The 27,872-nt window shown below is 43.6% G+C and overlaps 1 long non-coding RNA gene and 1 pseudogene across 1 annotated transcript in view; one reads left to right on the forward strand and one right to left on the reverse strand.

Annotated features, from left to right (window-relative positions):
- On the forward strand, positions 1-26,444 carry LOC126543678 (serine/threonine-protein phosphatase PP1-alpha catalytic subunit-like; annotated as a pseudogene).
- The window catches only part of LOC129388015 (uncharacterized), a 49,256-nt gene that overhangs the window by 7,591 nt on the left and 13,793 nt on the right, over positions 1-27,872 (reverse strand). The window lies entirely within an intron of this gene.

Raw genomic sequence — 27,872 nt, forward strand, 5'->3', positions numbered from 1 at the left:
TGGAAAGGGAACAATACGAAGCACATTAAAAAAAGGCATGGTATATGCTCATGTTTTTGTTAGCACCAAACAATGCATGTACAGGATTAAGAAAAAGAAGCAGAGGGAAATTGCTCGCTCAGAAGACCGACAAACATACAGTGCAATGCAGCTTAAGAGATAATGATATTAAAACGTCCAAGAATCTGGAAGGAAAAAAAAAATTGAATCGTCGCAAAGGCACAAAACAAGCTGCCGCATGCATCGAAGCCCCTAGTTATAATGAAATTTGTGAACAATTCTGATAGCGTCCACGTGACAAAGGGTGCTTGTGTACTGTCAAATGCTTATATGCTACGGGCTAAAGCTTGCGGCACAGTGCGAAAACGCTGTCGTACAGTGGCCATTCACTGCACATGTTCGGTAAAGAGATAGCGTCTCTAAACCATTATGTGCTTTCTGTTTACACAAGATTACTTATTATTTTGACAGTAAAAAAGACTTACAGAAATGGCCAGAAGGGCACTCTTATCAGGAGCGTGCCACGTTATTCCTCATACTATACACAAGCAAGGCGCTTCCGACAGATGGTGACTCCATAAGTCCTCGCATGAATGCGACAGAATGCGACAGCAGCGCACCACATTTCCTAGCGCATCACGACTAATGCGATGCGCCAGCGTTTACATGTAGTGCATTACCCCTGGTGCGACGGTAGCAGCACATGATGTTGCACATTGTAGCCAAAGGGGCGCTTCCGCCGTCGCCTTCAAGGTCGCCTCTTTCTCGCCGATCTTGCTTTTTCAGAGCTCGCCAAGTGCAGCAGATCCGCAGCAAATTCCCTTCCCATAATTCCTAATGTGATGCAATTGCCTTCACATGCACTCCGAAAGTTGACTACTCATCTCAATCCACCTCTGTCTCGTAATGTGACACACTTTCCTAGGGCATTAGCCCTGTTTACATGGGTGCCATGTGCTAAAAAGTTGATGTGATGCGATGCGCCAGTTATTGATTCGTGTAAATGCGGCTGTTGGCACACCTGAACTTTGTCCTCATAGCAGATTGCTTTCAAGATAAGAGCCATGTGACCACGCCATATGCAAGAGCCGTGGGAATAGAACGTCTCCCTCTCGTCCATTTCCCTCTTGATGAAACGCGGCAAATTTCCGCCTTTGCGGGCATGAGATTGAGCCACCATCAGCTCCCCTTCGCATGGTTTCACTCGCACATACAACATACTGCGCGCAGTGGCAATTTTATCGTCCTTAGACTTTCTAACGAACATCGTGGCGACGCCGACGGCTAAAATGCGCCTGGAGCGTCCATATAACTGCTATGGCAATAATAAAAATTGTGCTTGCTACGTTTGCTAGACATGTGCTTTCTCAAATGCAATATATATTTCATTTAAATCTTTCAAGCAGCTGTCTCATAAAAGCATTTCTGTGTTTTACATATAGTGTTGACAAGAAAAATTGCAGTTCATTTGAGCTAAATCTTCCACTTAAGGTGAACAAAACTGATTTCGGATTTTGCTCTAATATGCACAGTTGTATAAGAATGGCACCTTCAAAGCAGGTGCTCCATTATTACTAGAAATCTATAACTGCATGTTGCTCACTGGCACCAACACAATGGAACGGGGAATGAACGATGCAGAAGGCAGAAAAGACAAGAGATGCTGGCTTCGGTCCTTGGTTTCTGTCCTGTCTAAAGGGGGATATGTGTGTTACTGCATACAGCCTATAATTAGTACAAGCCACCATCCAACATGTCTTGTGCGTTCTCTGTGCTGTGTCTTTCGTGCAACGCGAGTTTTACGAACACAATCTAGCTTGCCTAGGTGATCATTCTTATCAAATACAGATAGTGGTAAGGGACGCACTTTTGCATAAAGTTTTAGGCACTGTGGAGCAGTACATGAAGAACCAATGCAAAAGGTGCAGTGAGTGACACACGAATATCAACTCAACTTTGAATTGAAAGTGTCACTGCATAAGATCTCTGCAGCTGCCTGTCACAGGCAGCAGTGACACAAGTGATCCCTCCCTGCTTCAATGTTTTCTTTTTGTCTATGTGCAGGAACGAAAACGCCACCACCAAGATGTGCGGAGAAAGAGGAAATAAGGAGCTTATGTCGCTCCGCAAAAAAGATTTTCCTCAACGAAAACAGCCTACTGAACGTGTCCCCACCAGTCAATGTGGTGCAAGACTTACATGGCCAGCAAGAAGACTTGATCAGAATTTTAAGGAAATTTGGGATGCCTTCATCTACCAGATACCTTTTTCTCGGCGACTACGTAGACCGCGGCCATCGCTCGACAGAAACATTTTGCTTGCTGCTGGCACTCAAGATTAAATATCCCAAGCATGTCTACTTACTTCGGGGCAACCATGAGTGCGCAAGGATAAACCAAAAATATGGGTTCTACGATGAGTGTGAGTGCCCCCTTCCTTTGTGTGCCTACTTAGAAGCGGGTCTGTTGTCAGTTTCCCAGTGGCACCTAAACAGATTGTGGTTTTGGCATGTAAAAACCTCGAATTTAACTCTTAGTTGCCTCGAGATTACACTTACTGCTGCTTCTTCCAAAATTCTTTAGGCATTGGATTTTAAGAAAGTAGGCTGCTGTTTTCATCTTGTCACTTTCTGCCAAACACACAACTGCCGCTGTAGCAAGCTTCCAGCAACGGTTGGCCCTGAGAAAGAGACCAGTTCACAGGAGGATAGAGGCTTGCAGCGGTGAACAGTGGTTGAACAAGGAATGCCACTGCAGCCAACGTTTCGACAAGTGGGCCCATGTTTAACGGGGCAGAAACTGCTTTTCTTAGCAGTGTTCTTATGCATGCGTAGCTCGCTCTCTCCCACACCTAATGAGAGAGCGGGAAGAGATAAGCCGGTGTGCAAAATTACTGGAAGTCAAGCATTGTTTGAAAAAAGGAGAGAGAAGAAAAAGAAGATTTGGGACACGAATATAACCAGCAGCTTTGAATTTCCTTGTTGTGTTATACCCGGTTGCACCACAGCCAATCATATCCCGTGTCAATTTATTACAGGATTAGATTTGTTTTTCATATGTATTGCAAACCGAGCTTTGCTAATTTGTTATGTTATGCACTATAAGTTTAATGATTCATTTATTAATTGGCCAATCTTGTTTCTCTCACTCGGCTCTCGAAAAGCTCTTATTCGTACTTTTACTCCCAACTGAACACGTCTTAATAAAGCTGGCTCATCGATCGGTTTTCATTTTCTTATTTTTCTTTATCTTGGCATGTTCGAGCAGCAGATTTTCTTGTTTCCTGTTTAGGGTAAGATGTGCAGACGAATTGTCAGCACCTGCTGGATTCGTTTATCCTGTTGTCAGCCCTGCTTCTTAACCAGCAGCAGTCGCCATACCTGTTGCCTGTATGTGACACACTTTCCAATTTCTTTAGCTTCATCTCACTCGATGCAACGGCTTACTCTTATACCCCATCCCTCTAATATTGATGGTGAGGACAACTGAGCTATATGTACATGAAATCGCAGCTAAAGAGAGCAGTTGCCGCCCTGAAAAGAGCAAGTCCCCTGCTGAAATTTGGTCTCAGCGACGTTCCTTCTTCTACCACTGTTAACTTCTTGGCCCTAAAAAATTCTCCTGGGTAATTGTCTTGTGTGCTGGATGCCTCAGTATTTTGGTAGCATTTTGCTGTAGAGAATTTCATGAGTTCAATTCCCGGCAGGGGCAGCATTGTTCGTTTGACAAAGTATCCATGTATACATGAATATTAGCACAAGTTTGAGAGCTCCAGGAACCTAGGGTAAACCAATGAACTATGCTACTATCGTTCCTGTAGTTGAGGCACAGCTTTAGAACATTACAAAATCAATTTATTGTTAGGTACGCGTTCTGTTGACCAAAGCTGCTGCTTTGGTGACGTTATCCAACATTATCATGTCATTCTGGCATGGACTTTTTTGTTGTTGGTGCAAAAAACACCTTTCTTCTCGACTGATCAGTTTTGGTGGTAACGAGAAGAAAGGGTGTTAACCGAGGGACCCGCTTTTTATTAATCGTTTCATGAGAAGCCAAGAAACAGACACAAAGGAAAACACGGGAAATTACTCGTGCTTAATAACTAAAATTAAGAAACGATAAATTAATGGGAATGAAAATGGATGAAAATAATTGGCAGTGGTTTAGCTCGGCTATGCCAGGATATACGTAGCGAAAGCTAAGGCATAGTATGGTTAGCCTTGGTTAATCTTGATTGCAAGTCCAGGTTAGTCTGTTTGTCTAGCTATGTTGCGGCGTTTAGCCAGTCGTTCGGCGCGCTGTTCGTCTCTTTCCTGGGCAATTCGTTTCCTCTTCATCTCGTTCACATGTCGATTCCAGGCCTCTTCCTGCATATCAGAATTGTCGGCGTCCATACTGCCGCCTCAACTGTGGTTGCGGCGCACGCGAGCTCTCCTTTTCAATCCTCCGACATGTTACCAGGCATGCGACGCAGCTGGCGAAGCGAGCGGAGGCGAGCGCAACGACGAGAAACGCGGTGTTACGTCATATCAAATGGCGGCAGCAGAAAGGCATGGCGCTGCGCAGCGGCGGAACACCTGTGACTCGGTGCTACTAGTGGTGCATGCGCAGTAGTGACTAGGGAGTGGGAGAGAGAGAAATATCCGCGGTGAGGCGCGCGTTGTGACGTAATGTGCCTCCTCGGAGCACCGCCATGGCGAAATCGCAAGTTCGCGGCCAGTAAAGCTTTCGCTTTAAAACAACTTGCCGAAGGTGGGGAACGATCCCACAGCATTCGAGTTACGCGGGCGATGCTGTACCATTTGAGCTACCACGGCGCCGTGCACTGTACTTCAAAGTGTAGATATTTTAAATACTATTTTAAATTACAGCGCAAGTGTGTTGTCACTTTGTTTCGCGTTGGCACTGTCGAAAAATTTTAACATTGGGCCATCTCACGTGTACTTAACAAGCTACCATAACATATAAGCGCTTCGGGCTTCCATATTCTCTACTGCAGCACACTTTACTGCATGCTGCCAGAATATCAACGGTATAAATTTTCCCCGCTGCTCATTGAGGAAGTGCTCGTCGGCCTTGACAATGTGTCCCTCCTGGAACCGACGTCGCAAACACATAGTTCATAAATTATATAGAACTGTGATACGCTTTAGGTGCAGTGAATGGATTTGCAAACTTCATGCTTCTGTTTCTTTTAAATAAATTTTCGATAATGTGAGGAAACATATTCCAAGCCCTAAATTAAGATACTGGTTCCTAGTGACACTATACATTTTTTTTGAAAGAAAAATAAATTTCGTTCAAATCGGTCCAGAGGTTGTCTTGCAAAAGCATTTCTGCATGCTTACACCACTGAATAGACGACATTGGAATTGGCCCCGAGTTAAAGCTTCCTCTTAAGACTGAATGCTCTTCCTCCTAATAAAACTAATTGCGAGGAGCATATGGTAATGCCATGAAAGCTGTAGCTCCTGATGTGAACGTACAGTCTATAAAATAAAGCAAATTTAGGCCAGTTGATTGTTGCTAGCATGACAGGCTGGCTTTTACTTTGCAAAAGTCTGTATTTCGAGTTCTGCAAGACCAGGTTTCTTCTACCAGAAGGGGTGTGTGAATTGGGTTTTTTTGAGATTGAACAAAATACGAATAGAATAGTGCCAGAAACAGATTGAATACTTTTCGAATAGTTTTTTATAACAAACAGCTGTTATGACAATTCATATAAAACGGTGCTTACGTCCCAGTATTCTTAAATTTAGCAAGTGGATGTCATCACGTAGCACGTTATGAAGGGTTATAAAAGCACAAACGAAGCATTCGGAGCAAACAAGTGGTTTCGTCGCATGCAGAGGGCACTTCAGAAAATGCGAATGGTCGCTCTAAAACTTGTAAAACATGGCTATCTATGTAACGTATCCTGCTCCACATACAAGTTTTCATGCTTTATGTCAGTACTATGCCTGCGAGGGTGAAAAGATACCGTACTTTTGCTCCAATTTCAATTTTATTTGGACGTAGTTGACGTTTTGAAACATTCGCAAAGGTACTGGAAAAAATATTGACATTTATGAATAGTTACTCTTCGATTTCAAGACCAAATTGAAGGAGACAGTATTCAGATTCCGATTAAGATTTATTGGTTCCAAAAGAAGTAATTATAACATGACAAATATACAGACGAGGGTCCCAAAGTGAAAGAACTGTAGTGGGACCCTCGGTTAATAATAACAACATTGATAGTGATACCAATAGTCAACAAATTATCGTTATTATAAACAACATTTAAAGATCAAATACATCATTAGACATGTCATTTAAAATCAAACACGAAAAAGCACGTTATAAAAGAAAGTCGGAAAAAAGCGTGGTTGAAATACAAGAAATGACATGTGAGAGAAAAGTCAAAGGTACACCGCCAGATCGTAGTTAAGTTATCGCAGGAAATGATGCTTAAGCTGTTTTTTAAAGATTTCAAGAGAAGTACAGGATTTTATAGTTGATGGTAATTCATTCCAAAGAGAAATTGCAGCGAAGGAAGATATTTTTTGCCGTAATTGGTGTGAACCATGGTTAACAAGAAATTGTTGTTAGCCGCAAGTCTGGTTATATTTTAATTCTACAAAAAGTCAACTGCAATGAACGGAAACATAAGGTTATTGGGAAGCAACTTGTGGAGTAAGACGAGTATGTTAAACTGGAACAAATTATTAATAGGCAAGATATTATATGCGCGAAGTAACAAAGAGACATTGGATTGCATGGAGCTAGAAGTGATAATGCGTATTGACTGATTTTGGATATGTTGAAGTGATGATAAGTGACAAGCGTAGGTGTTGCCCCATGAAACAATGCCGTAATTAATGTGGCTATGAATGAACACCTAATACAACGCTAGCAGAGGCTCACGAGAATAAAAGGGCGAGCTTTGATTAATGTACGCATACCAAACGCAGTCTTGTGCTTGAGATGTTGGAAATGAGAGCGAAATGTGAGGTTAGGGTCAAGATGTATGCCAAGAAAAGTGACATAGGTGCTAACGGGAATTGAATGAATTCCAAGCTTTACTTCAGGAATAGAAGTTAAGGCCCCTTGAGCCACTTATGAATAACATAAATTTAGTTTTTAGAGCATTAAGAACTAAGTGATTGTTGCTATACACCATTTTATAATGTTACTTAACGCAATATTTAACTTAGAAGTAAGAGTAGCAACAGATTTGTCAGATGAAGATATGGTTGTGTCATCTGCGTATAAAATGCAATGAACGTAGTTGGTGGAATTAAGAGAATCCGGAAGATCATTAATATATAGAAGGAAAAGTAAACGGCCCGGAACTGATGCCTGTGGTACGCTTTGGTTAATACATTTTGTTATTGAGAAAGTATTTGCTGCATATACTGTGTATGGCCGGTAAAGTAAGTAATTTTTTAGAATGTTAGCGCAGGACTGGTCATATCATAAGAGTCAAGTTTATTAAACAGGACTTGGTGGTTAACCGTGTCATAAGCTTCACTGAAGTCTAAAAGTACAGATCCGACTAAGTTTCCCGAATCAATACATTTTTTTAAGTAGTCAGAAATAGAACGGCTAGATTCGTGGAACTTCCAGGGCGGAAACCAAATTGATTGTTCTTTAGCAGTTTAAACTTTGAGAAATTATTTGTTAAACGTCATAATAACTACTTAACAATGAGTTTACTAAGGCAGGAAAGAATTGCAATTGGTCGGTAATTATTAAATGTGTGTGTGTCGCCTTTTTTTTTAAAAACAGGAATAATCTTGGCATTTTTTGAAATGAAGGGAATGCACCTTCTTTAAGCATGAGTTTGATAATATTACAGAGCTTGTCGCAAACTAAATGCGCAGCCAGTTTTAAATGCCTGACACAAATTTATGTCTAAGCCAGGCCCTGTATTTTTAAGGTTAGCAATCGTCGAGCACACTTCATTTGGTGTAGCTGGTAACAAGAAGAATGATTGTGTCGTACGGCTCAAAGTATTAGGCAACTGCGCATGTAGGTTGTTATAGTGTAAACGGAAGAAAAGTAGTCCGAAAAAACATTAGCAATTTCTTTGGGCTTAGAAAGAGTGAGACCATTGTAATTTATTTTTGTTATAGAGGCATCAACAGATGACTTGTTAAGAAAAGAGCTCAATAACTGCCATTGTTTTTTGGGGTTATTTTTATTCTGATCAAATTTATTTTCGTAGTACCTTTTTTTCGCCTGTATAAGTAAAACGTTCAGTAATTTACAGTACCTACTATAGCGTCTAGCTAGTCCACTATTAAAGGGCTGACGTTTAGTTTTCTTGTACATGTCCTTCTTTCTTAAACTTTCTAGAAGACCATCCGTCATCCATGGGTTGCGCGGATATTTATACTTTTCCCACATTACAGTGCGTGTGTTAGTAGAAACGGCCAATAAAAATAAAGCGCAGAATTTGTTTAGTGCTGCCTCGGGATCAGACATAAAATTAATTGGCGAACAATCAGTTTCACTGATGGCTTCAGTAAAGGTATCTGCACTAAATACGGAAGTAAAGTAGCTATTATCGCTCTCATGTATTTCATTGTTAAATGTAAGAAAAACAGGAAAACGATTGGTTATATCACTATCAATAACCCCGGAGCAAGGCGATGATGATATCTCAGATAACGCGTGATCAATGAGCGTACTGCTCCCACGAGAGGTTACTCTAGTTGGACAGTCAATGAGTGATTCAAGACCAAATCCAGCTGTGGTTCTTTATTTGAAAGTTTCCAATATTCACACACCGCTACCTAAGAGGCTGCACCTTACAGGAATAGTTGACTGCGAATGTTGTACTATGGTGTTTTCTGTTTCATCACGGAGGCTCTTAGCCTTGGTGAGGACAGCTAATGGAGGTGAAATGGAGGTTGAGCACTAGCACTTGCATCGGGCTAAGGAAAACGCCTAGCGACACACAGAGAAAATACTAGCTTCTTCACTAGCGAGGCCAACGTGGCCAAAGATTTATAGAAGGATTTGGACTTTACTGAAGCAAAAAAAAAAAAATATTGTAAGGGCTGCGTGAAAATCGGATAATGAGACTGCTGAACAAAACAGTGTCCAGAGAACATTAAAGCATCTAAAAAAGACATAAAACTAGTGCCAACGTATGAAGTCTTGGTTGAAGTGTGCTAAAATGAGTGGTAATTGGCAAACTTGGTTGTTGATTGCTAATACAGGCTGTATTAATTTGTGTTTGATTGCTCAGGGCTCTTTTATTTCCCAGCTGGTTACAAAATCTGCATCTGCACACATATTTCTTGCTGCAGGTGTCAAGAAATACGACATAAAGACATGGATTCGTGTAACCAATGTCTTTGATTGGCTGCCAGTGGCCGCCGTTGTTGGAAAAAAAATTTTTTGCGTCCACGGTGGTATGTACTCTATCTTTTCTCGATGTCTATGCTTCCTTTGTGTTCTTATAATGCATAGTACTGCGTTGGTGCTGGTCAGACTCGCTCGCAAACTTAGATGCTCGACCACGCCAACACATCATCAATGTTGCTTTCTTTTTTTTTTTGCTCTTCCTTTGCCTCTGCTGCCATGGCATCCTCTAGTTTGCTTAAGCAACACTGGCTAGCTCGTGCTTAGACGCTTTCGAAGCATGCATTGTTTCCTCCTGCAAACATGTTCGTTCAAATCCTGGCATCCACGCTACACAGGAAAGTTAACTTCATCATACAAGCTTTTGGTCATGTTCAATAACAAACATCTTGCAGTATCAGAGGACTAAAGCACTCTGCCACCCCACTCACGAAATTCAGATAAATATAGCCGTGCCAATCCTTCTGCATGCATTGTACCTCTGAAGTTGGAGTAACGTTGACACCTGCATCAGAAAAAGCATAGTATAACCTTGCTTAAGCGATACCGTTTCGTTTGATTTCCAGCGTCGGCATCCAGCGTCTACTGTCATTTCGGTAAAAATAATCTTGAACTACGTATAACCAACCACACGGGCCCTCCTTGTAGCGCAAGGAATTTACTGAATTCCTCGAGGTAAAATATGTCAGAAAAATCGTATAGTACGACTGACACATAACCTACAGATATGATAGCGTCAAATTGTAATTTGAACATGCGCGAAAACATAATTCCGTTATACGGAAACTCAAAGCACAAACCCCTTTCGCAAATATCAAAGGCCATAAAGCGGCGTGCCCGGCTCCTTGCAATAGCTCCGGATGGCGCTCCCCTCCACTGCACCTAGAATATTTTGGAACCGCGTAAACTTATTAGCTAGGAAGTCTGACGCAATACAACAACATATCCTAGACGAAGATGGAAACAAACTAAAAGGGGACGTGGCATTGATTTACGTCCAAGAAATAGCAGCCGAATCTTTTCAAGACAATGACGAGGCTGTATTTGATGGGAGAAAAAGCATGAAAGAGAGCCAGATGGAAGAGCAGCTTGTGCTGAGAAAGTTCAACTGGGAGAAAGCCGAAGAGAAAATTCCTAAGTGCACAGCCACAGGGCTAGACGAGACACCCGTTAGGCTGAATAATTAATTAGATCCGAAAAGTAAGGAAACTCTGTTGAAAGCAGTAGGAAAAAAGGTTAAGAGATAGACGAATACAGAGTTGACGACAAAGTAACATGAATTTTATTTATAAAGGTAAGGGAGAGCAAAATGGATTCTACTCATGTGAACCATTGACCATTATATCGGTAATATACAAGTTAACGATGTAGGCAATTAAAAGCTGCAAGCATGGGCAGAGAATAATGGCATTTTGGGAGAACTTCAGAATGGCTTCAGAATAGGTAGGTGTCTGGATGATAACTTATTTATTCTTACTCAGTGCATTGAAATATGCACAGTAGAAAGGCGACTTACTTGTGGCCATTTCAGGCATTACAGAAGCGTATGACAACGTAGACGGCAACGTGTCCTGGGTTATTCTGGAAGGGGAAGGCTTAGGCGACGATTGTATACAGCTTTGGAGAGAGATATACCTAGACGATACCATCTCCGTTGAATGGGAAGGGATAAGGAGCGAGGAGAAAGTTGATATCTACAAGGGACTGAGGCAGAGGTGCCCCATATCCCCACTGCTGTTTATATTGTACATGGTGAGGATGGAAAGGGTGCTAGGGGGAAGTAATATCGGGTTCAATCTCTCATACTAACAGGCGGGGGTACAGTACTAGAGCAGCAGCTTCGAGGTTTGTTTTGTGCGGACGACATTGTGTTGCTAGCTAAGAAGCAAAGTGATATGCAACGTCCGGGTAATGTCTGCGGACAGAAGGGCGATAAGTTAGGTGTGAAATTTAGCGTTAAGAAATCAGGTGTTATGATATTCAATGAAAATAGTGATCACACATTGTCTATACAGGGCCAGGAAATACCTCGCGTAACAGAATATAAATACCTTGGTATATGGATAAACGAAGGTGATAGATATATGGAAACACAGGAAAAAGCAATAACAGTAAAGGGGAAGAGAAATGTGGTCGTAATGAAACAGAGAGCGCTATGGGGATATAATAGGTACGAGGTGCTCTTGGGTATGTGGAAGGGCGTAATGGTTCCAGGACTTACATCTGGAAATGCGGTTGCTTGCATGAAATCAGGGGGTACAATCAGGACTCAATGGCAACCAAAGTTCAGTGGGACGCCTCACATTGGGTGCTCACAAGAACACTAGAAATGGAGCTGTGCAAAGTGATATGGGCTGAACAAGTTTTGAAGTGAGGGAAGCTCACAGTAACATTAATTATGATGAACGACTGATGAATACGGAAGAAATGGGCTGAGAGAGTGTTCAGGTATTTGTGCCGGTAAAACATTGATTCACCGTGGAGGAAAAGAACTAGGAAGCTTACTAGGAAGTACACGATCGATATACTAAGTAACGTGGAAACAAAGAATGTCAAGCGCAAAGTCAGAGAGGCTGAGATAATCTCATAGCTGGGGGCAATGGAAAAGAAACCTGCCATGAATAACTACTTAAGAAAAAGAAACGAAATCAGGAAAGAAACAGTTTATGATAACTCAAAGGGAAGTTCATTACTTTTCGAAGCGAGATCGGGAAGCCTTAGAACACGCACCTATAAAGCGAGATATAAGAAGAAAGAAGAGGCATGTGCTTGCTGCAATAAAGCTAGGGAAACGATGGAGCATGTTTTATTATAATATGAAGATATCTGCCCAGCAGTTGATTTAAGCACTACAGGCCTCCTTGAAGCCCTTGGGTTCAGCGATAGCAGTGGTAAAGTAAGCATGTCGGCAATAGAGGTTTGTAAGAGGCGACTGGAAGATTGATGGAAGTAGGGAAACGACAAACAACAAATGCTTGCAAAAACAAAGTTCCCAATAGGAGTTAAGAAAGTTTAGTGAAAGGAATTCGTTGTTTTTTCTTTTTTCTCTTTATTTAATACGTAGGGCATTAGGCAATATAATAACAAAAGCTTGGCGGTGGAACCCCCCCTCGTTCCAAAGGAGACGCTCATAGCATCCGCTCATCCATCGATCCATCGCTGCCCACGCCAGAGACAGTGTTTCTTCCTGAAAGCTCGCCTTCGTGCATAACGTTCGTCGCTACCGTTTCCTGGTAAAGATTACGGTTACAAAAGCTGCAGTTGCCGGAAAGCTTGAGAGTCAGTCAAGGATATTTGAATGCTATAGTGTTGTACACTTCAAGACGAAGCTTAAGCGTCTTCCAAACTTTTCGAAGGATCTTTTCAACCAGCTGTGTATGTGCTGCTGTGGAAACCACAACAAGCCTACAACAAACTAAAAGCGGCCGACGATTACGTTTCATGGTCATGCGAACTTTGAGCACAGCTGCTGCCTTATTGCTGCCTTATTGCAACAACAGGCAAGCGCATACAAAACACGCAATGCCGTACCGAGGCGGTTCTGCGTTTCAGATTGAGCCGCCTACCGCGATCCGCCGGTATCGAGCCGGCGCTCCGGCGACGCGCCATTATAGTGGGCCACCGCCGCGGAGACGTGGGGGGGAGGGTATTAGCAATTCTTATTTAATGTTTCTTCTGAGGAAGAATGAGGAAGCGGGTGGAGAACAGGGGTATTGAATAGAGGTCACACACTCATTCGCTCACAGACAGGCCTCAATGTGGTCGCACAAAGTTGGGGTGGGAAGTAGAAGTAAGAGAACGAAACGCTATAACTGTCTTCTGAGTCACCGCAACGGCACTGCACCGGGTAAGGGAAGTAAATGGCAAGAGTGGAGGCGGGACAAGGACAGCCAGGTGCAAGCATTGCCAGAATCGACAAATGCCACGTAGGAATGCGCCCCGCAAACAGGCAAGCGAGAGACGCGGCTGAGAGCCGTAGAGCCACGCGACGCGGAGACGTTGGAGTGGAGAGCCATGGATCATGCGCGAGGCGGCTAGGAACGCGCGCCGCCGGCACCGCGGCAGTGCCGCGACAGCGGGAGAAGGGACGCCGAAGGTGGAGTGGACGGTAGCGGCGAATCACCGCAACGGCGCTGTGCGAAGCGGGGGAGAACACGTGATTCGGCTTTGGAGGACAAGGGGGAGAGTGAGAATCGCGCCGTGCGCGAGGGATGGCAGCAGGAGCCAGCAGGAGCGCGCGCAGCTAGGGCAACGCGCAGATGATGAGGCGAGACCGACGGCGATGCGAAACGCGGGAAGCGGCGTCAAGGAGCTGTGCTATAAAAATACGCCCTCCCGTGTGAGCGCGTGATTGAGGGAAAGTGGAAGGCGTGTGAGAGAGTTCATCCTGGCACCGGACTCATACGTGGGGCTCTTAAAGCCCCTTAAACTTCATAAAGTAGCGACACTCTCCTCATCCGTCTTCATTCCCCGTTGCTTCTCCTTTCTTTCACGCTCCCTCCTCGACCGTGGTGACGCCTACACCGCTTGAGCGTTGGAACGGCGCCAACACGTGCTCCTCGCCACTCCGTAGACGCTTCTCAAGCGAAAATGAGGCTGAAGCACGGCGCGAGGGCCCACGTGATGCTATTAAGCCAATAGCGCCGCGCCGTCGGGCTCGGCCAGAGCGCGCGAGGAGGAGACGGCATTCTTCAAAGCATGGCGCTCCTTTACGAAGTTTAACAGGCTTTAGGTGCACTGGCTCGGCGCCTCCGTCGTGCGGAGGATTTCATTTGTGCTGCTTGTATGCTTCGTGCTATGAACTGTGAGGTTACCGCAACTACATATGCGGCCTCGGCATTGGCAGCGGGCGTCCCAATGTTTGCGGTCTAGTGGCCAACGAATACGCAAACACACACACCGAATACAATACCGGCAGAATCAACTTTAATACATGTAAAAACTTTACTCGAAACCATTTCAGCCACGGGACCGTAATGCTTTCACATTCCTCCACGTAAGCTGTTGTAAGTTTCGCTGACAAGTACTTAACATGCAACAACCCAAATGCGCCAATGTTCCCTGCTGCAGGCGGCGCAAACTTGCATCATGTTTCGTTGATAGGTACTGATGAGCTAGTTGGTGAGCCATGATATTGATGAAGCAGCCTGCTTCCAACAGACAAGTTCACTCCCACATAAAGAGGACATACACAGGCACTGCACTGCGACTGCTGTTTTAATGCTGAAAGACCCGCCTTTCTGTTGTGTTGCTTGAGCAGCGCGCGCGATCTGGCTGCAGTGAAGCGTGAACAAGACCCAGAAAAACAAATAAGCAAATATGAAATCATTTATTACTGTTATTTTTAGATTCCCACTCTGGATATAATCAAAGTGAAACATAGCGGCGCACTTTTCAAGAAAATGATACCGCGGGGCAAATGATACACCGGTCAATACACCTGAAATTTGTAAATTTTCAATGCTTTAAGAACTTCCCTTGTTTTTGTATATGCTGTGCACAATTTCCGTTCCTATCAGCACAGGCGCGCCGTCACAATCCCTGCAGTGAAAGCTAAGTGACCCGAATCTTTGGTGGTGCAGTGATAGTTCAGTTAGCCCCGTATTCAGGCACCTGCCCGTCTGCCCAATGTATACGTTGTTACAGTATAGGGGGACCTTATAAACAACTCAAGCTGTGCACGGGGAAGGCGGGAGATGAAAATTCAAGACGATGAGCAAACGTGAACAGGCCCCTTCCACGAAAAGCACACAGCCATCTGACACATGGCGCTTTCTCACATTCCTCCACCGACGTTGAATAGCCCCACCTTTCTTTAAAAATACCCTCGGTCGTTGCCTCGCCCATCCACCTTACCCCCTCTCCCCTTTAGAAGAACTGCACCTATACATACTGCACTGTGGAAAGCATATGTCATCTTGAAAAAGACAAGTCCTTTTGTGGAAACGGTTGTGGCTTTCCCCTTGTTCTTGTTTTGCTCATCCTCGTTCTGTACAAGCGACGAAGGATTTTAGTGCTTGATTGCGCAGGGACACGTTTCCATTTCTGAGCCATTCACCTTCTTTCACAGGCCCAATAATCGCACAGGTGCCGAAAGCACCACCTCAATGCCCTTTTGGCCTATGTTTGAGAGATAAAAAAAATTAAATTGTGGGGTTCTACGTGCCAAAGCCACTTTCTGATTATAAGGCACGCCGTATTAGAGGACTGGAAATTTCGACCACCTGGGGTTCTTTAACAAGCACCTAAATCTAAATACACGGGTGTTTCCGCATTTCACCTCCATTGAAATGCGGCTGCCGTGTGTTTGAGAGATAGTGGGAAATTGTTTGTGCATAGGATATGACCACCTTGTTCTGACAGTCCTTGCTACTGCAAACGACCCCGCTCGTCTTTTTTCACTCGCAGTTGCTCACCTTTTCTTATATGTGCGTGTCTGTTGCAAGTGCGCTGCTTCACCCATATTAATGTCACGTTTCGATGTGGCGGCATTGTCTTCTGGTGTCGCCCACCAGCTTGATTTCATTTCTGTTTCTCATTAGACAGTTTTAGTTTCACGTATGTAAAGGTTTTGCGTACGTAGAGCTCTTACGTGTGAGCAGTGCGCCTGCGCAGAACGCAAAGGGTTTGCGTGAGTCTCACGGACGTACATGAGACTCAAAAGTTTGCGTGCTTTCCTTGCGCACGTAGAGAGCTCCGCGCGGCGGTCTCGCGAGATCTCGAACAAGCGAGAGCATCATTGCAAGATGGCAGCCAAACACACCGAGATGGTAGCTCCGCGCCTTCGTTTTTCTAAAAGCGACTTTCGAGGACAACATATGGTATAGCACTTCTAGGCATTGCGAAGCTCCGATCAGCACAAGAGCATACTTTTACGTGTTTTGCGCGCCAATCCAACTAGACTGGCTTGGCTTTGATTTGTCTTGGATGTCAATGGCTACAGCAGGGGTTGCACCTGGCAATCGATGGCGATACATGGTCGCTTTTAGCATGCGTCGCGTAAGTGTAGCTAAAAGCGTTTCAGGTGCAGTGCGCGTATGGTACGTAGAGCTTTCACGTTTGTGTGCGTGAAATCCCAGCGTACGTGTAACTAAAACTGTCTATTGCCACGATCTTAAACCATTACACAAACAAGCAAAGCGTGTATTGGGTCACTTGGGCCCCACCAGCTTGACGCCATCAGCATCTCGTGCCGCAATGATTCTCGCTGAGTGGGCACATAAAGACTTCCCGCCAGAATGACCCAGTCGAAGCAGCTGCCGACGCTGGCTTAACGAAGTTATCTCGTCTCCATCTTCAATTTGATTATAGCGGAATTTTACTGTAACCTCTCTCTGTCATGGGAAGATACTAGGTCCGAGTGGTGATTTATTTCTTATGCTATCTGATATCATGGCCTGCAGCTTGAATGCGCGCTGCCTCTCACCATTCTTGCTTGCAAGCACGTCCACTTGTGGATGGACAGATGTACTAATGTACTAATCATGTCTGTGGTGGGAACCTGTGGTGTGAAACAGCGTACAGTAGCAGGTCACATTCAAAGGACCAGTAGAAATGTCACCCCTTATCGTGTAGTTGACGACAACACTGAATGGCAAAAGTAGTTACCAAGACACTTGTCGATCGGCCCTACTCAAGAAGAACGAAAACTAGTTTTTCTTTGCGCTCTTTAATATTCATTAGTTGTGGATGTTCGTGGTATGTTTATTGTTAAACAACTATGACATTCGTGGTTGTTAAAGCGAATAAACTTAAAGTATGATTTGATTTCATTGTCTTAAATATTAAATTTTTCCCAGCGGCAGAACAGTCGCAAATTGACATTTTGAAGCATTAAAATTTCCCATCAATGCTTCCCTGCAATGATTTGTACAACTGTTGAGGTGCAGCAATGACTGCGAGGCTTAAGGAACTGTGCTTTAACTTTAAAAAATTAGACTTTTTGAATTGTGCAACATTGGTTTCATAGTTTTTGGAGTTTTGTTTAACCAAAGTATTTAGAACATCGAGGTACCTTTCAGGTGTTCTGCCCATGGTTGAATCAGATTAGATTAAGGTGAAATGAGCCAATGTTCAATGAATCGAAGCAAACAAGTTTTATTATGTAACTGTGCTGCTGCAAAAACCATTGTTTGCTACTTCTTCGCCTGTGACATGCTGCGAAATATCTGGACGAAAAAAAAAAGATGCACAGAAGAATACGAGAGGGTATCATTGTTTAGACTATCTGCTCTAGCTGTATCCGTCATTTTTTCCTGGCCCTGTATTGTGAGATGTGCTCGACGCGATCAAACAGGCTGCACCTTTAACCACGCCGTACTAGCTTATATGAGCAGGAGTTGTAGTTTACTAAGAGCAGTTGTTTGCATTGTCTACTTGTGCAGGTCTAAGCCCGGACCTTCGGTCAGTAAAAGACATTAAAAATATTGAAAGACCATGCGATGTGCCGAAGGGGGGCCTCCTTTGTGACCTTCTTTGGTCAGACTCCAAAGAGGGCCTTGAAGGATGGGAGAGCAATGAAGAAAGAAAGGTTTCTGTTTTGGCAGCGACGTGGTGGAGAAATTTCTCAGGAAAAACAAATTGCAGCTTGTCTGCCGGGCTCACCAGGTGATTATATTTATTCCTTATCTACATTTTGCTTAAGGGCATTAGGAAACTATGTTGTGGGCAGTAACGTGCATTATGTGAAAAGTAGGTTGGATGCGAAAATCTATTTTCTCGTTCACAGTGAGTATTAACAGCAGGGACCTTCTGTACTTTTCTTCTGGTCACGCCCCAAAAGTTTCATATAGGGACAGAAGGGGACACAAGAGGCACGGGCCTAAGTATAGAGGGTATCAATCTTCTGGACCAGATTGCCAGGCTTCACAATCACGCAAATTTTTCACCAGGAAAGGCGCCTCTCCCACATTTACTTCTGCATCGAAGTATTCAAACGTGCAATATGTTTGTGCTTAAGTTATACATAGCACCATTAGAAGAAAGGGGGTTCACCGAGGGGCCCGTTTTTTATTAATGGCATCATGAGAAGCGAACAATCGAACACCAAGGACAATATAGAGGAAATTACTTGTACTTGCTAATTGACTTAAAGAAATGATAAATGAATGGCAGTGAAAGCGGATGAAGAAACAACTTGCCGCAGGTGGGGAATGATCCCACGTCTTCGCATCACTTTCAATTCTATTATAATTATTATATCTTTAATTCAATTAATAAGTACAAGTAATTTACCCTATGCTGTCCTTGGTGTCTTTGTTTTTGGCTTGTCATGATACATGGCAACATGGTGTGATTCGCGTACCCCCCACCCCCACTCTTAGTGGCATTCCTAAAACAAAAGTTTCGGTCAGCTGTCTCTATTTATACGATACTCTAGTTAGTTAGATAAGTGCGCTTTATTTTGTTTCTGCCGTGAGTGAGTTGGTATTAGCTACGCGTATTTTAGTAAATCAGCCATGCGCTTAGTTATATTATGTATTAGTTTGGTTAGTGAATGATTTAGTTAGTTTAAATAGTTATTATTTGCATCAATAGTTAGCATCAATAAATTGAATTGCTTTGTTAGCTAGTTAGATTAGTTAATTCGTCTTGTTGGTTTAGGTGTAATGGTTCCTGCTATATAATTTGTTAGTTAATATATAGTTTCATTGGTTTGTTATCTATAGTTATGATTAGTCAGGCTATTTTGTTTACTTAGGCTAGTTAAGTTAGTGACTAGTGAGTTCAGTTACCGAATCGTTTATTTCGTTACGTTTGCTAAATGGATTAGTTAATTGATCAGCTTAATTATTAGTTGCTTTAATAAGTTCATTAACTCAGCTTCAGTTCTTTAGGTTTTGGTTACGTAGTGTGTAGGCTCAGTGAATCTCGTTGGACTAGTTTCGTTAGTTATAGTTAAGTTTAGTTAGGTAACTAGCTGTTTCACTCAGCTCAGTTATAAGCTTCGAAAACAATTTATTCAATTGATGTGTTTAGTTAGTTTATGTTTATATTTATATTTGTTAGCTTAGTCAATTTTAGCTTTAGCCAAGTTAGCGTAATCAATTAGTCGATTGGTTAGTTTGTTATATTTTGTAAGTTAATTGCTGTAGTTGATCTTTCTCAGATATACTGCAGTCCGAGGTCTATGCAGGTTTGCGTACAACATGATGCAAAATAAAATACCGAGTTGGTTTAGTTATTACTTTAAATAGCAAGTTTGGTTATTAAAGTTATTAAGTAGATAACTGCTTAGCTTAGGTATTACTTGGGTAATCAATTATTCGTTCAGTTGTTTTTGTTAGTTGGTTTAGTTAGATAACTTAGTTAATATTCAAATAAGTTGGTTGAGTTCGTTATTAGTAAGCTTAATTAGTTCATTAGCTACCTTAGGTTAGTTCATCATCAGTTATGGAGTTAATAAGTTTGGGCATTCAATTAGCACACTTACGTTAGTTAACAACAACAAAAAAGTTGTAAAAAACAGCACAGACAGAGGTTTGTTGGTGACTGTCGTGACTGTGTGGTGTATAAGATCCCCCTTTCATGCAAGCGTTGTTATATCGGCCAAACGGGGCGGTGCATCAATGACCGCATGCGCGAGCACTCAATTGTCACTGCATTGCAATGAATGCGGCTGCAAGCCACCTTTCGGCGGTGTGTGACCTACCTGTCAAAATACCGCGATGACCGCGCACGCCTTTTTTTCGAAGCTTTCCACATTCACGTTAGTGGCGAAGCATGTGTAAGCCTTCCCTCAATTTCTCTCCTTCCGAAGGAGATTGCCTTCCTATCGCATTAATTGCAATCCCCCTGCGCATGCCCAATTCTGTTGATTCTGTGGTTTCAGATAGCGGCGGAGCAGCTGACTGAAAGAATAAAGACACTTTGGTTGTTAGTCAGCGCTGTTGTCTGTGTCCCTTCACTCGTCCTTTCGTTTAGCGCTGTTTGTATTGCTCGTAGGCAGTCAACTGTTGCGCAAAAGCGGATGTGTGCGCAGAACACCCGTGTCGTCCGTTCAGCGTCTGCTCCAGTGCCCTTCTAGTATTTTTGCCAGCGCAGTGGACCGTCCACTGCAGTCAATATATGAAGCGCTTTCATAGCGTTATGTAGGAGTTTCATGACCAAAATGAAAGTAAGTGTTGAAGAACTCTGGCAATAGGACTGAATAATCTGCCTTTTCCATTTTGCTGTGCTCCCCTCTGCTGCACACCGCTGGAAATGTATTGGAGGGGTGCTGGCCGCTTCCGGGGGGGGGGGGGGGGTTGCTTTGTGTACCTGTGCCCACGTTGAGTGCGCATCCGTTGTGCGTTTCGTCTATCACGAATAATTATTAGTGGCTTCTCCAGGGCAGTATACCATACCTGGAAGCCTTGTAACATTCATCGACTACTCTGTGAGCAGACCTGAGTGCATTGTTGTGCTAACAGTGTGGCGGATAAAGGTACGCAGAGCTCCGTGTGCCTACGCGGCTGTTTTGAAGTCTATTGTCACTTATTTCGGCGCTTTCACCTCACTTTTTTGTATTCATTGCAAAGTATTTAGACATTTTGCATATTCAAGACTTTTTCAAGCGCACCCTTCATTGTCGAATTTATCAAATCGGTACACTTGCTTGCATCGACTACAGCTGCAGATCGTTGTTAGAGTCAAAATTGGAGAAAATCTGCATTGCTCATATGAAATAATGTCAAAACGTAGTAGCAAAAGATTCATATCTGTGCACCTGAATCGTGTTGTTCCACCCTGAGACGAATCAATATTAGCGGCTGAGCCACTCAACGGAATCTGTGATCCAGATACATATAATACCGGCTGTTAATTTATTACTGATTCTCGCTTTACTTCGCCATACTTAGTTTGCACATATGATAAATCATCATTAGAGAAAACTGTGCTTGCAGAAGTGCTCACTGATAGGTCGTGTTGTAGTTTCGCGAAAACGCGGATGCCATCGCTAACACCGTTTGTTTATAACTGAGCGAGGCAATCTTTTTTGCTGCTCTACCAAATGCGCCGTCTCTTGCTTCAGATTTGACGCAGAGGTAAGCAATGCATCTCTGTAATTGAGAAATGTTTCAGCATGAGTACAGACCCACATAGCTACGTAGCGAATGTGACCGGCAGCTTATGCAGGAATGGTGACGTACAGATGTTGGCAATGCGCTGTGTTGCCGCTTGCCGCTTATTGTGTCCGCACCGTGCAAAGTGAAGAGCAGTTCATTTCACATAAGGCCAGAACTGAAGTATAAAAGCTGTTTCCCTTGTTCTAATCGCTTCCTTTTGCTGTTCAGGTCTGCCGATAGCGGGCGCACAAACGCGACTGCGCCATGCCTAACTTTCGCTAAACAGCATTAATGTTGGGACCGAACTTCATGTGCACGGCTTGTGGAGCTTATGCATTTGAATTTCGTAGGCACGTGTTGGGTCATTTTGAGCATGATTAATTATATATACAAGGGAAGACGCCACGGCTATCGCGTTGTTCGTTAAATGGCCGGTTGCACGGGGTTCGGTAGAACGATGGTCGGAACGCTGATTTTATCAGTGCCGTCAACAAGAAAACTTGTTGCCGTACGACAATTCGCACTCGTCGTTTGTTTATGTCAGCCTGGCATGACCAAATGGTCTCAGTGACACACTGTGCTGAATAGTCGACCACTCGGTGTGAGCGTCTTGTCGGTCTCGTATTGACATAGAAGAAAGGCGGTTAACCGAGGGGCCCGATTTTTATTGATCATATCATAAGAAGCCAACAAACACTGACACCAAGGAAAACACAAGGGCAACCTGTGCTTAATAAATAAAATAAAGAAACGATAAATTAATGAAAAAATGAAAGAGGATGAAAACACAAATGTGGGGCCACATGTGACAAGTTTTTTCATCCATTTTCATTTTTTCATTAATTTATTGTTTATTTATTTTATTTAATAAGCACAGGTAATTTCCCCTATGCTGTCCTTGGTGTCAGTGTTTGTTGGCTTCTTATGATATGATTAATAAAAATCGGGCCCCTCAGTTAACCCCCTTTCTTCTCGTGTATTACATAATGAAGGTCTCGAATCCGGCAACATTGATTCCTTCAGGTAGCATGTGTGGGTTTATTGACCGGTTGCCTTCACCCAAAAGATCACATACACGTGACGCCTGCGGCAGAAAGGATGTTCCACATCCGCCGCCAAGGTTTGTGAGTGGTGGCGCTGGCTAACACTCCCAGGGCTCTCCTAGGAAACATAAATACCCAAGAAAGTGGATGGGGAAACGGCACCACGGTAGCTCAATTGGTAGAGCATCGCACGCGAAAAGCGAAGGTTGTGGGATCGTTCCCCACCTGCGGCAAGTTGTTTTTCATCCCCTTTCATTTCTGTTAATTTATCATTTATTACGCACAAGTAGTAATATTTCCCCTATGTTGTCCTTGGTGTCAGTGTTAGTTGGTGTCTTATGATATCATTTCGACCCAGTGTTACCGCGCCTTAAATGAGTATAAGAATTCAGGCATGCATTGCCACAACCAGCAAGTGAGGAAGGCCGACGTTGCAAGAAGACTTTTGTCAGCACTGTGATGTTTTTTAAGTATCAGCCATAGTAATGCCAGTGTTTCTCATTAAATTTGCTAGCCACTAATGAAAGGTGGTAACTACGTGGCTCCCGGCACAGTACGAACCACTCCAGACAAAGCCCTGGCCACTTTCTGTTTTAAGCTGGAGTTGCAGTCTTACGCTACGCATGTTTTCGGCACTGCTATCCCAACAACGGTTTCCTCCCAGCGACAGAAACCAATTTCGAAGGTTATGCTTTTACAAATTATGTGCGCCAGAAGTGATTGTTTTAGATATCGCTTATTTGCACAAGCCCTAGTGGAAAGAAGTAGCCTAGAATGCCCACTCGAAATGGCTGATGTGATAAGGAAGTTGCACGGCCTAATGTAGCATTTGTAGGCTGGCATAAGACATAATAAACAGGTACAAATTGTACAGGTGCCTAAAATGTGTAAATAAAGAATTTTAAGGCTGCCAATTTTTTGTCAAATTACCATTACCGTAAAAACTGACAAATTGCTGCTAAAAAAAGTATTGCTGCCTACAAGAGTTTGCTGTTGGGCTACTTGATTCATAATGCTAAGATTAAAAACAGCTCAAAGGTTGCATTTGTTTACCTTCCTTGTTCCATTTCATGTGCTGTTTTAAATGCGAAGCATTTCTTCACGAACATTTGGCACTTCGACAGTATCTATCTATCTAGCCGCCTATGTCTGGTGCTCTTATGGTCATTTCGTTAACTTGGTATGTACCAAAATTGACGTAGTATGACAAGAGTGTAGGGCAAACATAAATGATAAGTCATGACATGAATCTCATGACTTGTGTATCAAGTAGGTCATGACACAGTCGCTTACATCTTGGTGCTCTCATGGTCGTTTTGTTAAGTCGGTAGGCTCCCTTCGCATAACATCGATTGCCACAGGGCATGGGATTTGCCAGCTTTTCTAGTATAATTGCCTACTTTTGGAAGCAGTACATTGCAAAAATATGTTTATGTTGATGACATGTGAAGCAAATGATGATGATAAAACTTTAATGTTTGGATGGTTCATCGGTCTACTAGGCATAATGGGGTTCGGGCATCGAGAGTTGACATGGCCAACTGCTAAGTGCACCATGCGGAAACTTCCTGATTAAATAGGCCATGGCATGGTTGTCCAACTTCTCAGTTTATCATTGCAACTGAGAGTTGCCAGTATGGTTAAACATGCAGTAAAACGGCTATCAGCATACATTTTAGCTCACTTTCAAATTGATCTCGCTGCCCCCACGCCCATTCCATGAATAGCAAGTGCCATTTTGGCGTGTCTTGTGTGACGTCATGATCGTGCAGGACCACTTTTGCGTAATCTCCTGTGAAACATTTCAAGACCATGTATGTGATCTCTTCTCCGGGAAGTGAGCAACAGCTGCTGGGTGCTTCGAATGCCACCACTGGGGATCTGAGAATCATTATCATACATTGCTCCGCATGAACACAGTGCCAATGTGCAAAGGAACAGCGGGGACAATAGTGGCGAGCAGTTGGCAATAGCTAAAACAAATGCCATTACTTCAGCCAAGGCGCTACCTATATAACACATTATAATTAAGTCCAGAACAGTTTCTGGGACTTCCACTCAGGAACGTGCTTGATAGCTTGCAATATGCATTCAATCCTATTAGGGTGTGCTTTTTATGTTAGAATAGTAACACTGTTACACTGGTGAACACATTCACCAGCCATAACTAAATGTTTCCATGCATGAGGCACAGCCCATCATAGTTGGAGTTTCTAAGCGAAACTAAGATGGAGTTATTTTTCTTGTGTTTTTTACTGCCTAGGTTGTGGAAGGTTATGAATTTTCTTTCGAGAAGAGGCTGGCGACCATCTTTTCAGCGCCAAATTACTGTGGGGAATATGAGAATAATGGGGGAATAATGTCGGTCGACAAAGACCTGTGCTGTTCATTTCAGGTGAGAGAAATCTTCTTGCCCTTATTACAGCGAAGCTGTCTATATCTAGGATCCTGGTGTTTCTTTATGGTGTAATGTCTACAGAAAGCTATCACCACCTATGGCTCATACCCCCAAATGCAATGGCTCATACCCCCGTAAGACAGAGGCTACAAGCACTCGGCAAAGTGAAGCAAACAGTGAATACAATCTCTAGAATCACACAGACAACATACAGAACATCCGGTTCAATAAAGAAGAAGCTCAAGACAAGCATCCAAACCACATGGTTGATGATAAAGCACTCCTGCACCCCCATGCAATGCGAAGCACGTGGCGCTCCCCCGCATGTTTCCTGGTAAAGATTACTGTTCCACAAGCAACTGCCGTTGACTCAGGCAGCAGCAGCATAAGCACAACTTCTAATCAAGCATATGTGGAATTTTCGCAGGTGGGTTGATCTTTTCACATTATCTTAAGCACAGGAAGTGCCATTATTTTAATAGCTGCTGTTGTTGCTGTCAAGAGTGCCACTGGGCCACGAAATTTGTTGAGCTGCAAGTGTATTGCCAGTTTGGAACTGTCAACCACTGAAATGTTGACAGTTAATCGTATCTTGTATGACTGTTACTTTAGCTATGTATAAGGATTTGAGTAAATAAACTCCTAGAGGAATTCAAACAACATAAAACAGAAGACCTGAGAAATGCATCAAAGTTTGGAACGAGACCTCAGGAAGGGTATCAGAGATATCAAATCTAGTCTTTCCCTCCTAAATAAATGTTATGAAGATATTAGAACTCAATTTAAAGCAGTGGTGAAAGTGATGTTCTTTGCGCTGGTGTTAACAAACACAAGAGCAGACTCGTTGAAAGTGACCTGATGTAAAGGGCGTTCCGCACTCACCGAATGACAATGTGCTAGAAACAAATAATAAACTTGCAATAGCCATTGCAGCACCCCTTGTGAAAAGTGACATTGAAGTGTGTCAGCATGTTCGATCGTAGGGTGGAAATCAAGCATCGAATATAATCATACAGTTTACGTCTCATGAAAAATTCAAGTTTCCTCCAGAAAGCAAGAAAACAAATGGTTCCTTCAGCTGATGTCATGTTTGATTCTCATGTTCCAGTATATGTGAACGAGCACTTGTGCCCAGCACTAAAACGTCTGTTTGAAACGTCCTTGTTGCGTTATCTATTACATTGTGTTCTTCTGAAATCTCAGTAAATCATATTTTACTAAATGCATGAAGGCAATAAAGTCTCTGCAAACATCACTGCTCATGCATATTGTTGCCATCATAATGCAATAATTTGATGAAAATTGTCAATTTGCAAAGCAACAACAAAGTTCAGTCAAACCCACATTTGTTGTTCTCATCTTGGCTGAACTACCCTGCTTGCAGCTGCCGTGCAGACACTACCCAGATGAACCATGGCGCAACATCAGCAAAACTGGCCAGAAACTTCGGAAGCACCACCCAGGCAGCGCGGCAAAGCTGGCCCATAAATTGCCATATCACGGCAAACAGTGGCATGACTAATGGATCGCGGCTGGCAGCACTGCCCGTGGAAAGCACTGGCCCATTCAGGCATCGCCATTGTAGCGCCTGCATTGGCTACAATGTCAGAGGGTGCTCACAGCAAGAAGAATGCAGAAAATAAAGATGGTAGAGGGGCATAGGCTCCAGTACCAGCTCTGCAGCTTATGTGTCGGTTGTTTTTCCTCTTGTGCTCTACAGTGATGACCTAGGACTAAAACATGACTGAACCTAGCAACAATGCTGCACATCAAGCCCTCGCTGTGTCAAGCCCTCGCCTCCCCAATATCAAAAAGTAGCGATTTCAGTTGCCACCCTTTGGGACACAGAATCCCCAGGTGTGGTTTCTACAGGCCAAGGCACAATTCCACCTGCAATGGATCACTTCGCAAATGACGCAGTACACAAAGTGATCTTGTGCCTTTCACCTAAAGTACTCAACGACTTCGCCAATGTCCTCTCCCAGCCTTTGGGTGAAAACCTATATGAGCGCCTCAAGGCAAGGAACCTGACGCTTACAGTGTCTTCGAAACACACTCACCTGCAAAAAAATCTTGACCAGCGAAGAACTTGGCGATAGACCCCCCTTCCAAATGCTGTACAGCATGTGGCGGCTCTTGGCCAAAGGTAATGTCAAGAACCACAGCGCTCTGCTCAAGAAAATTTTCCTGCAGTGCCTTCCCCAACTTGTTAGCCTCAGCCTCACTGCTGGTGGTGACACGATGCTAAACCACCCAGCTGAGCTCGCCGATAAGATTTACGAGGGTGCTGCTCCTTCGGTTTCTGTTGCCGCGACTATGCCTGAGCTCTCAGTGGTCGATTACCGCGAAGCGGCAGTAGCTTCACTTCATGAGCCCAGACAACGCCAGCGCTCTTCAACTCTGCGTGCTGCGCGTGCTTCGCAGTCTTCTTGTGACGTGGGCAAGAACACCTCAGTTCTACAGAACTTGCTGGTATCACCTGCATTTTACACATCGTGCTAGCAAGTGGATGCCACCGTGTATCTGGTCGGGAAACAGGAGGGATCACTGACGGCTGCACGTGACCCTTCCCACCAAGCTGGCCATCTGCTCACATTTACGGAAAGGGTTGTAGGCATGTGTTTCCTTATCAACACAGGCACCTAAGTCAGTGTGGTGTCCCCATCCAGGAATGATCATCATTCAAAGCCTCATGGACACCCTCTTAGCGGCGCTAACACCTGTACCATAGCGACATATGGGCTTCGTTCACTTAACACTGACCTCGTATTACAACACGTTTCTCTGGATTTTCATAATTGCTGACGTTGTTCATTCCACCATCGGTTCAGATTTCCTGTCTTTCTACAACCCTGACGTAAGCATGCGGCACCAATGGCTGATCGATTGCACTACTCGTCTGTTGATAGTTGGACTTCTATCAAGAGTTGATTGCCCCAGTGGCATTCACACACTTGTGCAGTGAACATTGCAATTTGAACAAACCTCCTAACCACACGGTTACTCACTGCACCATCACATGTGGTCCCCC

The sequence above is a fragment of the Dermacentor andersoni genome, chromosome 10 (genome assembly GCF_023375885.2).
Source record: "Dermacentor andersoni chromosome 10, qqDerAnde1_hic_scaffold, whole genome shotgun sequence".
In the NCBI taxonomy this organism is placed as follows: Eukaryota; Metazoa; Arthropoda; class Arachnida; order Ixodida; family Ixodidae; genus Dermacentor; species Dermacentor andersoni.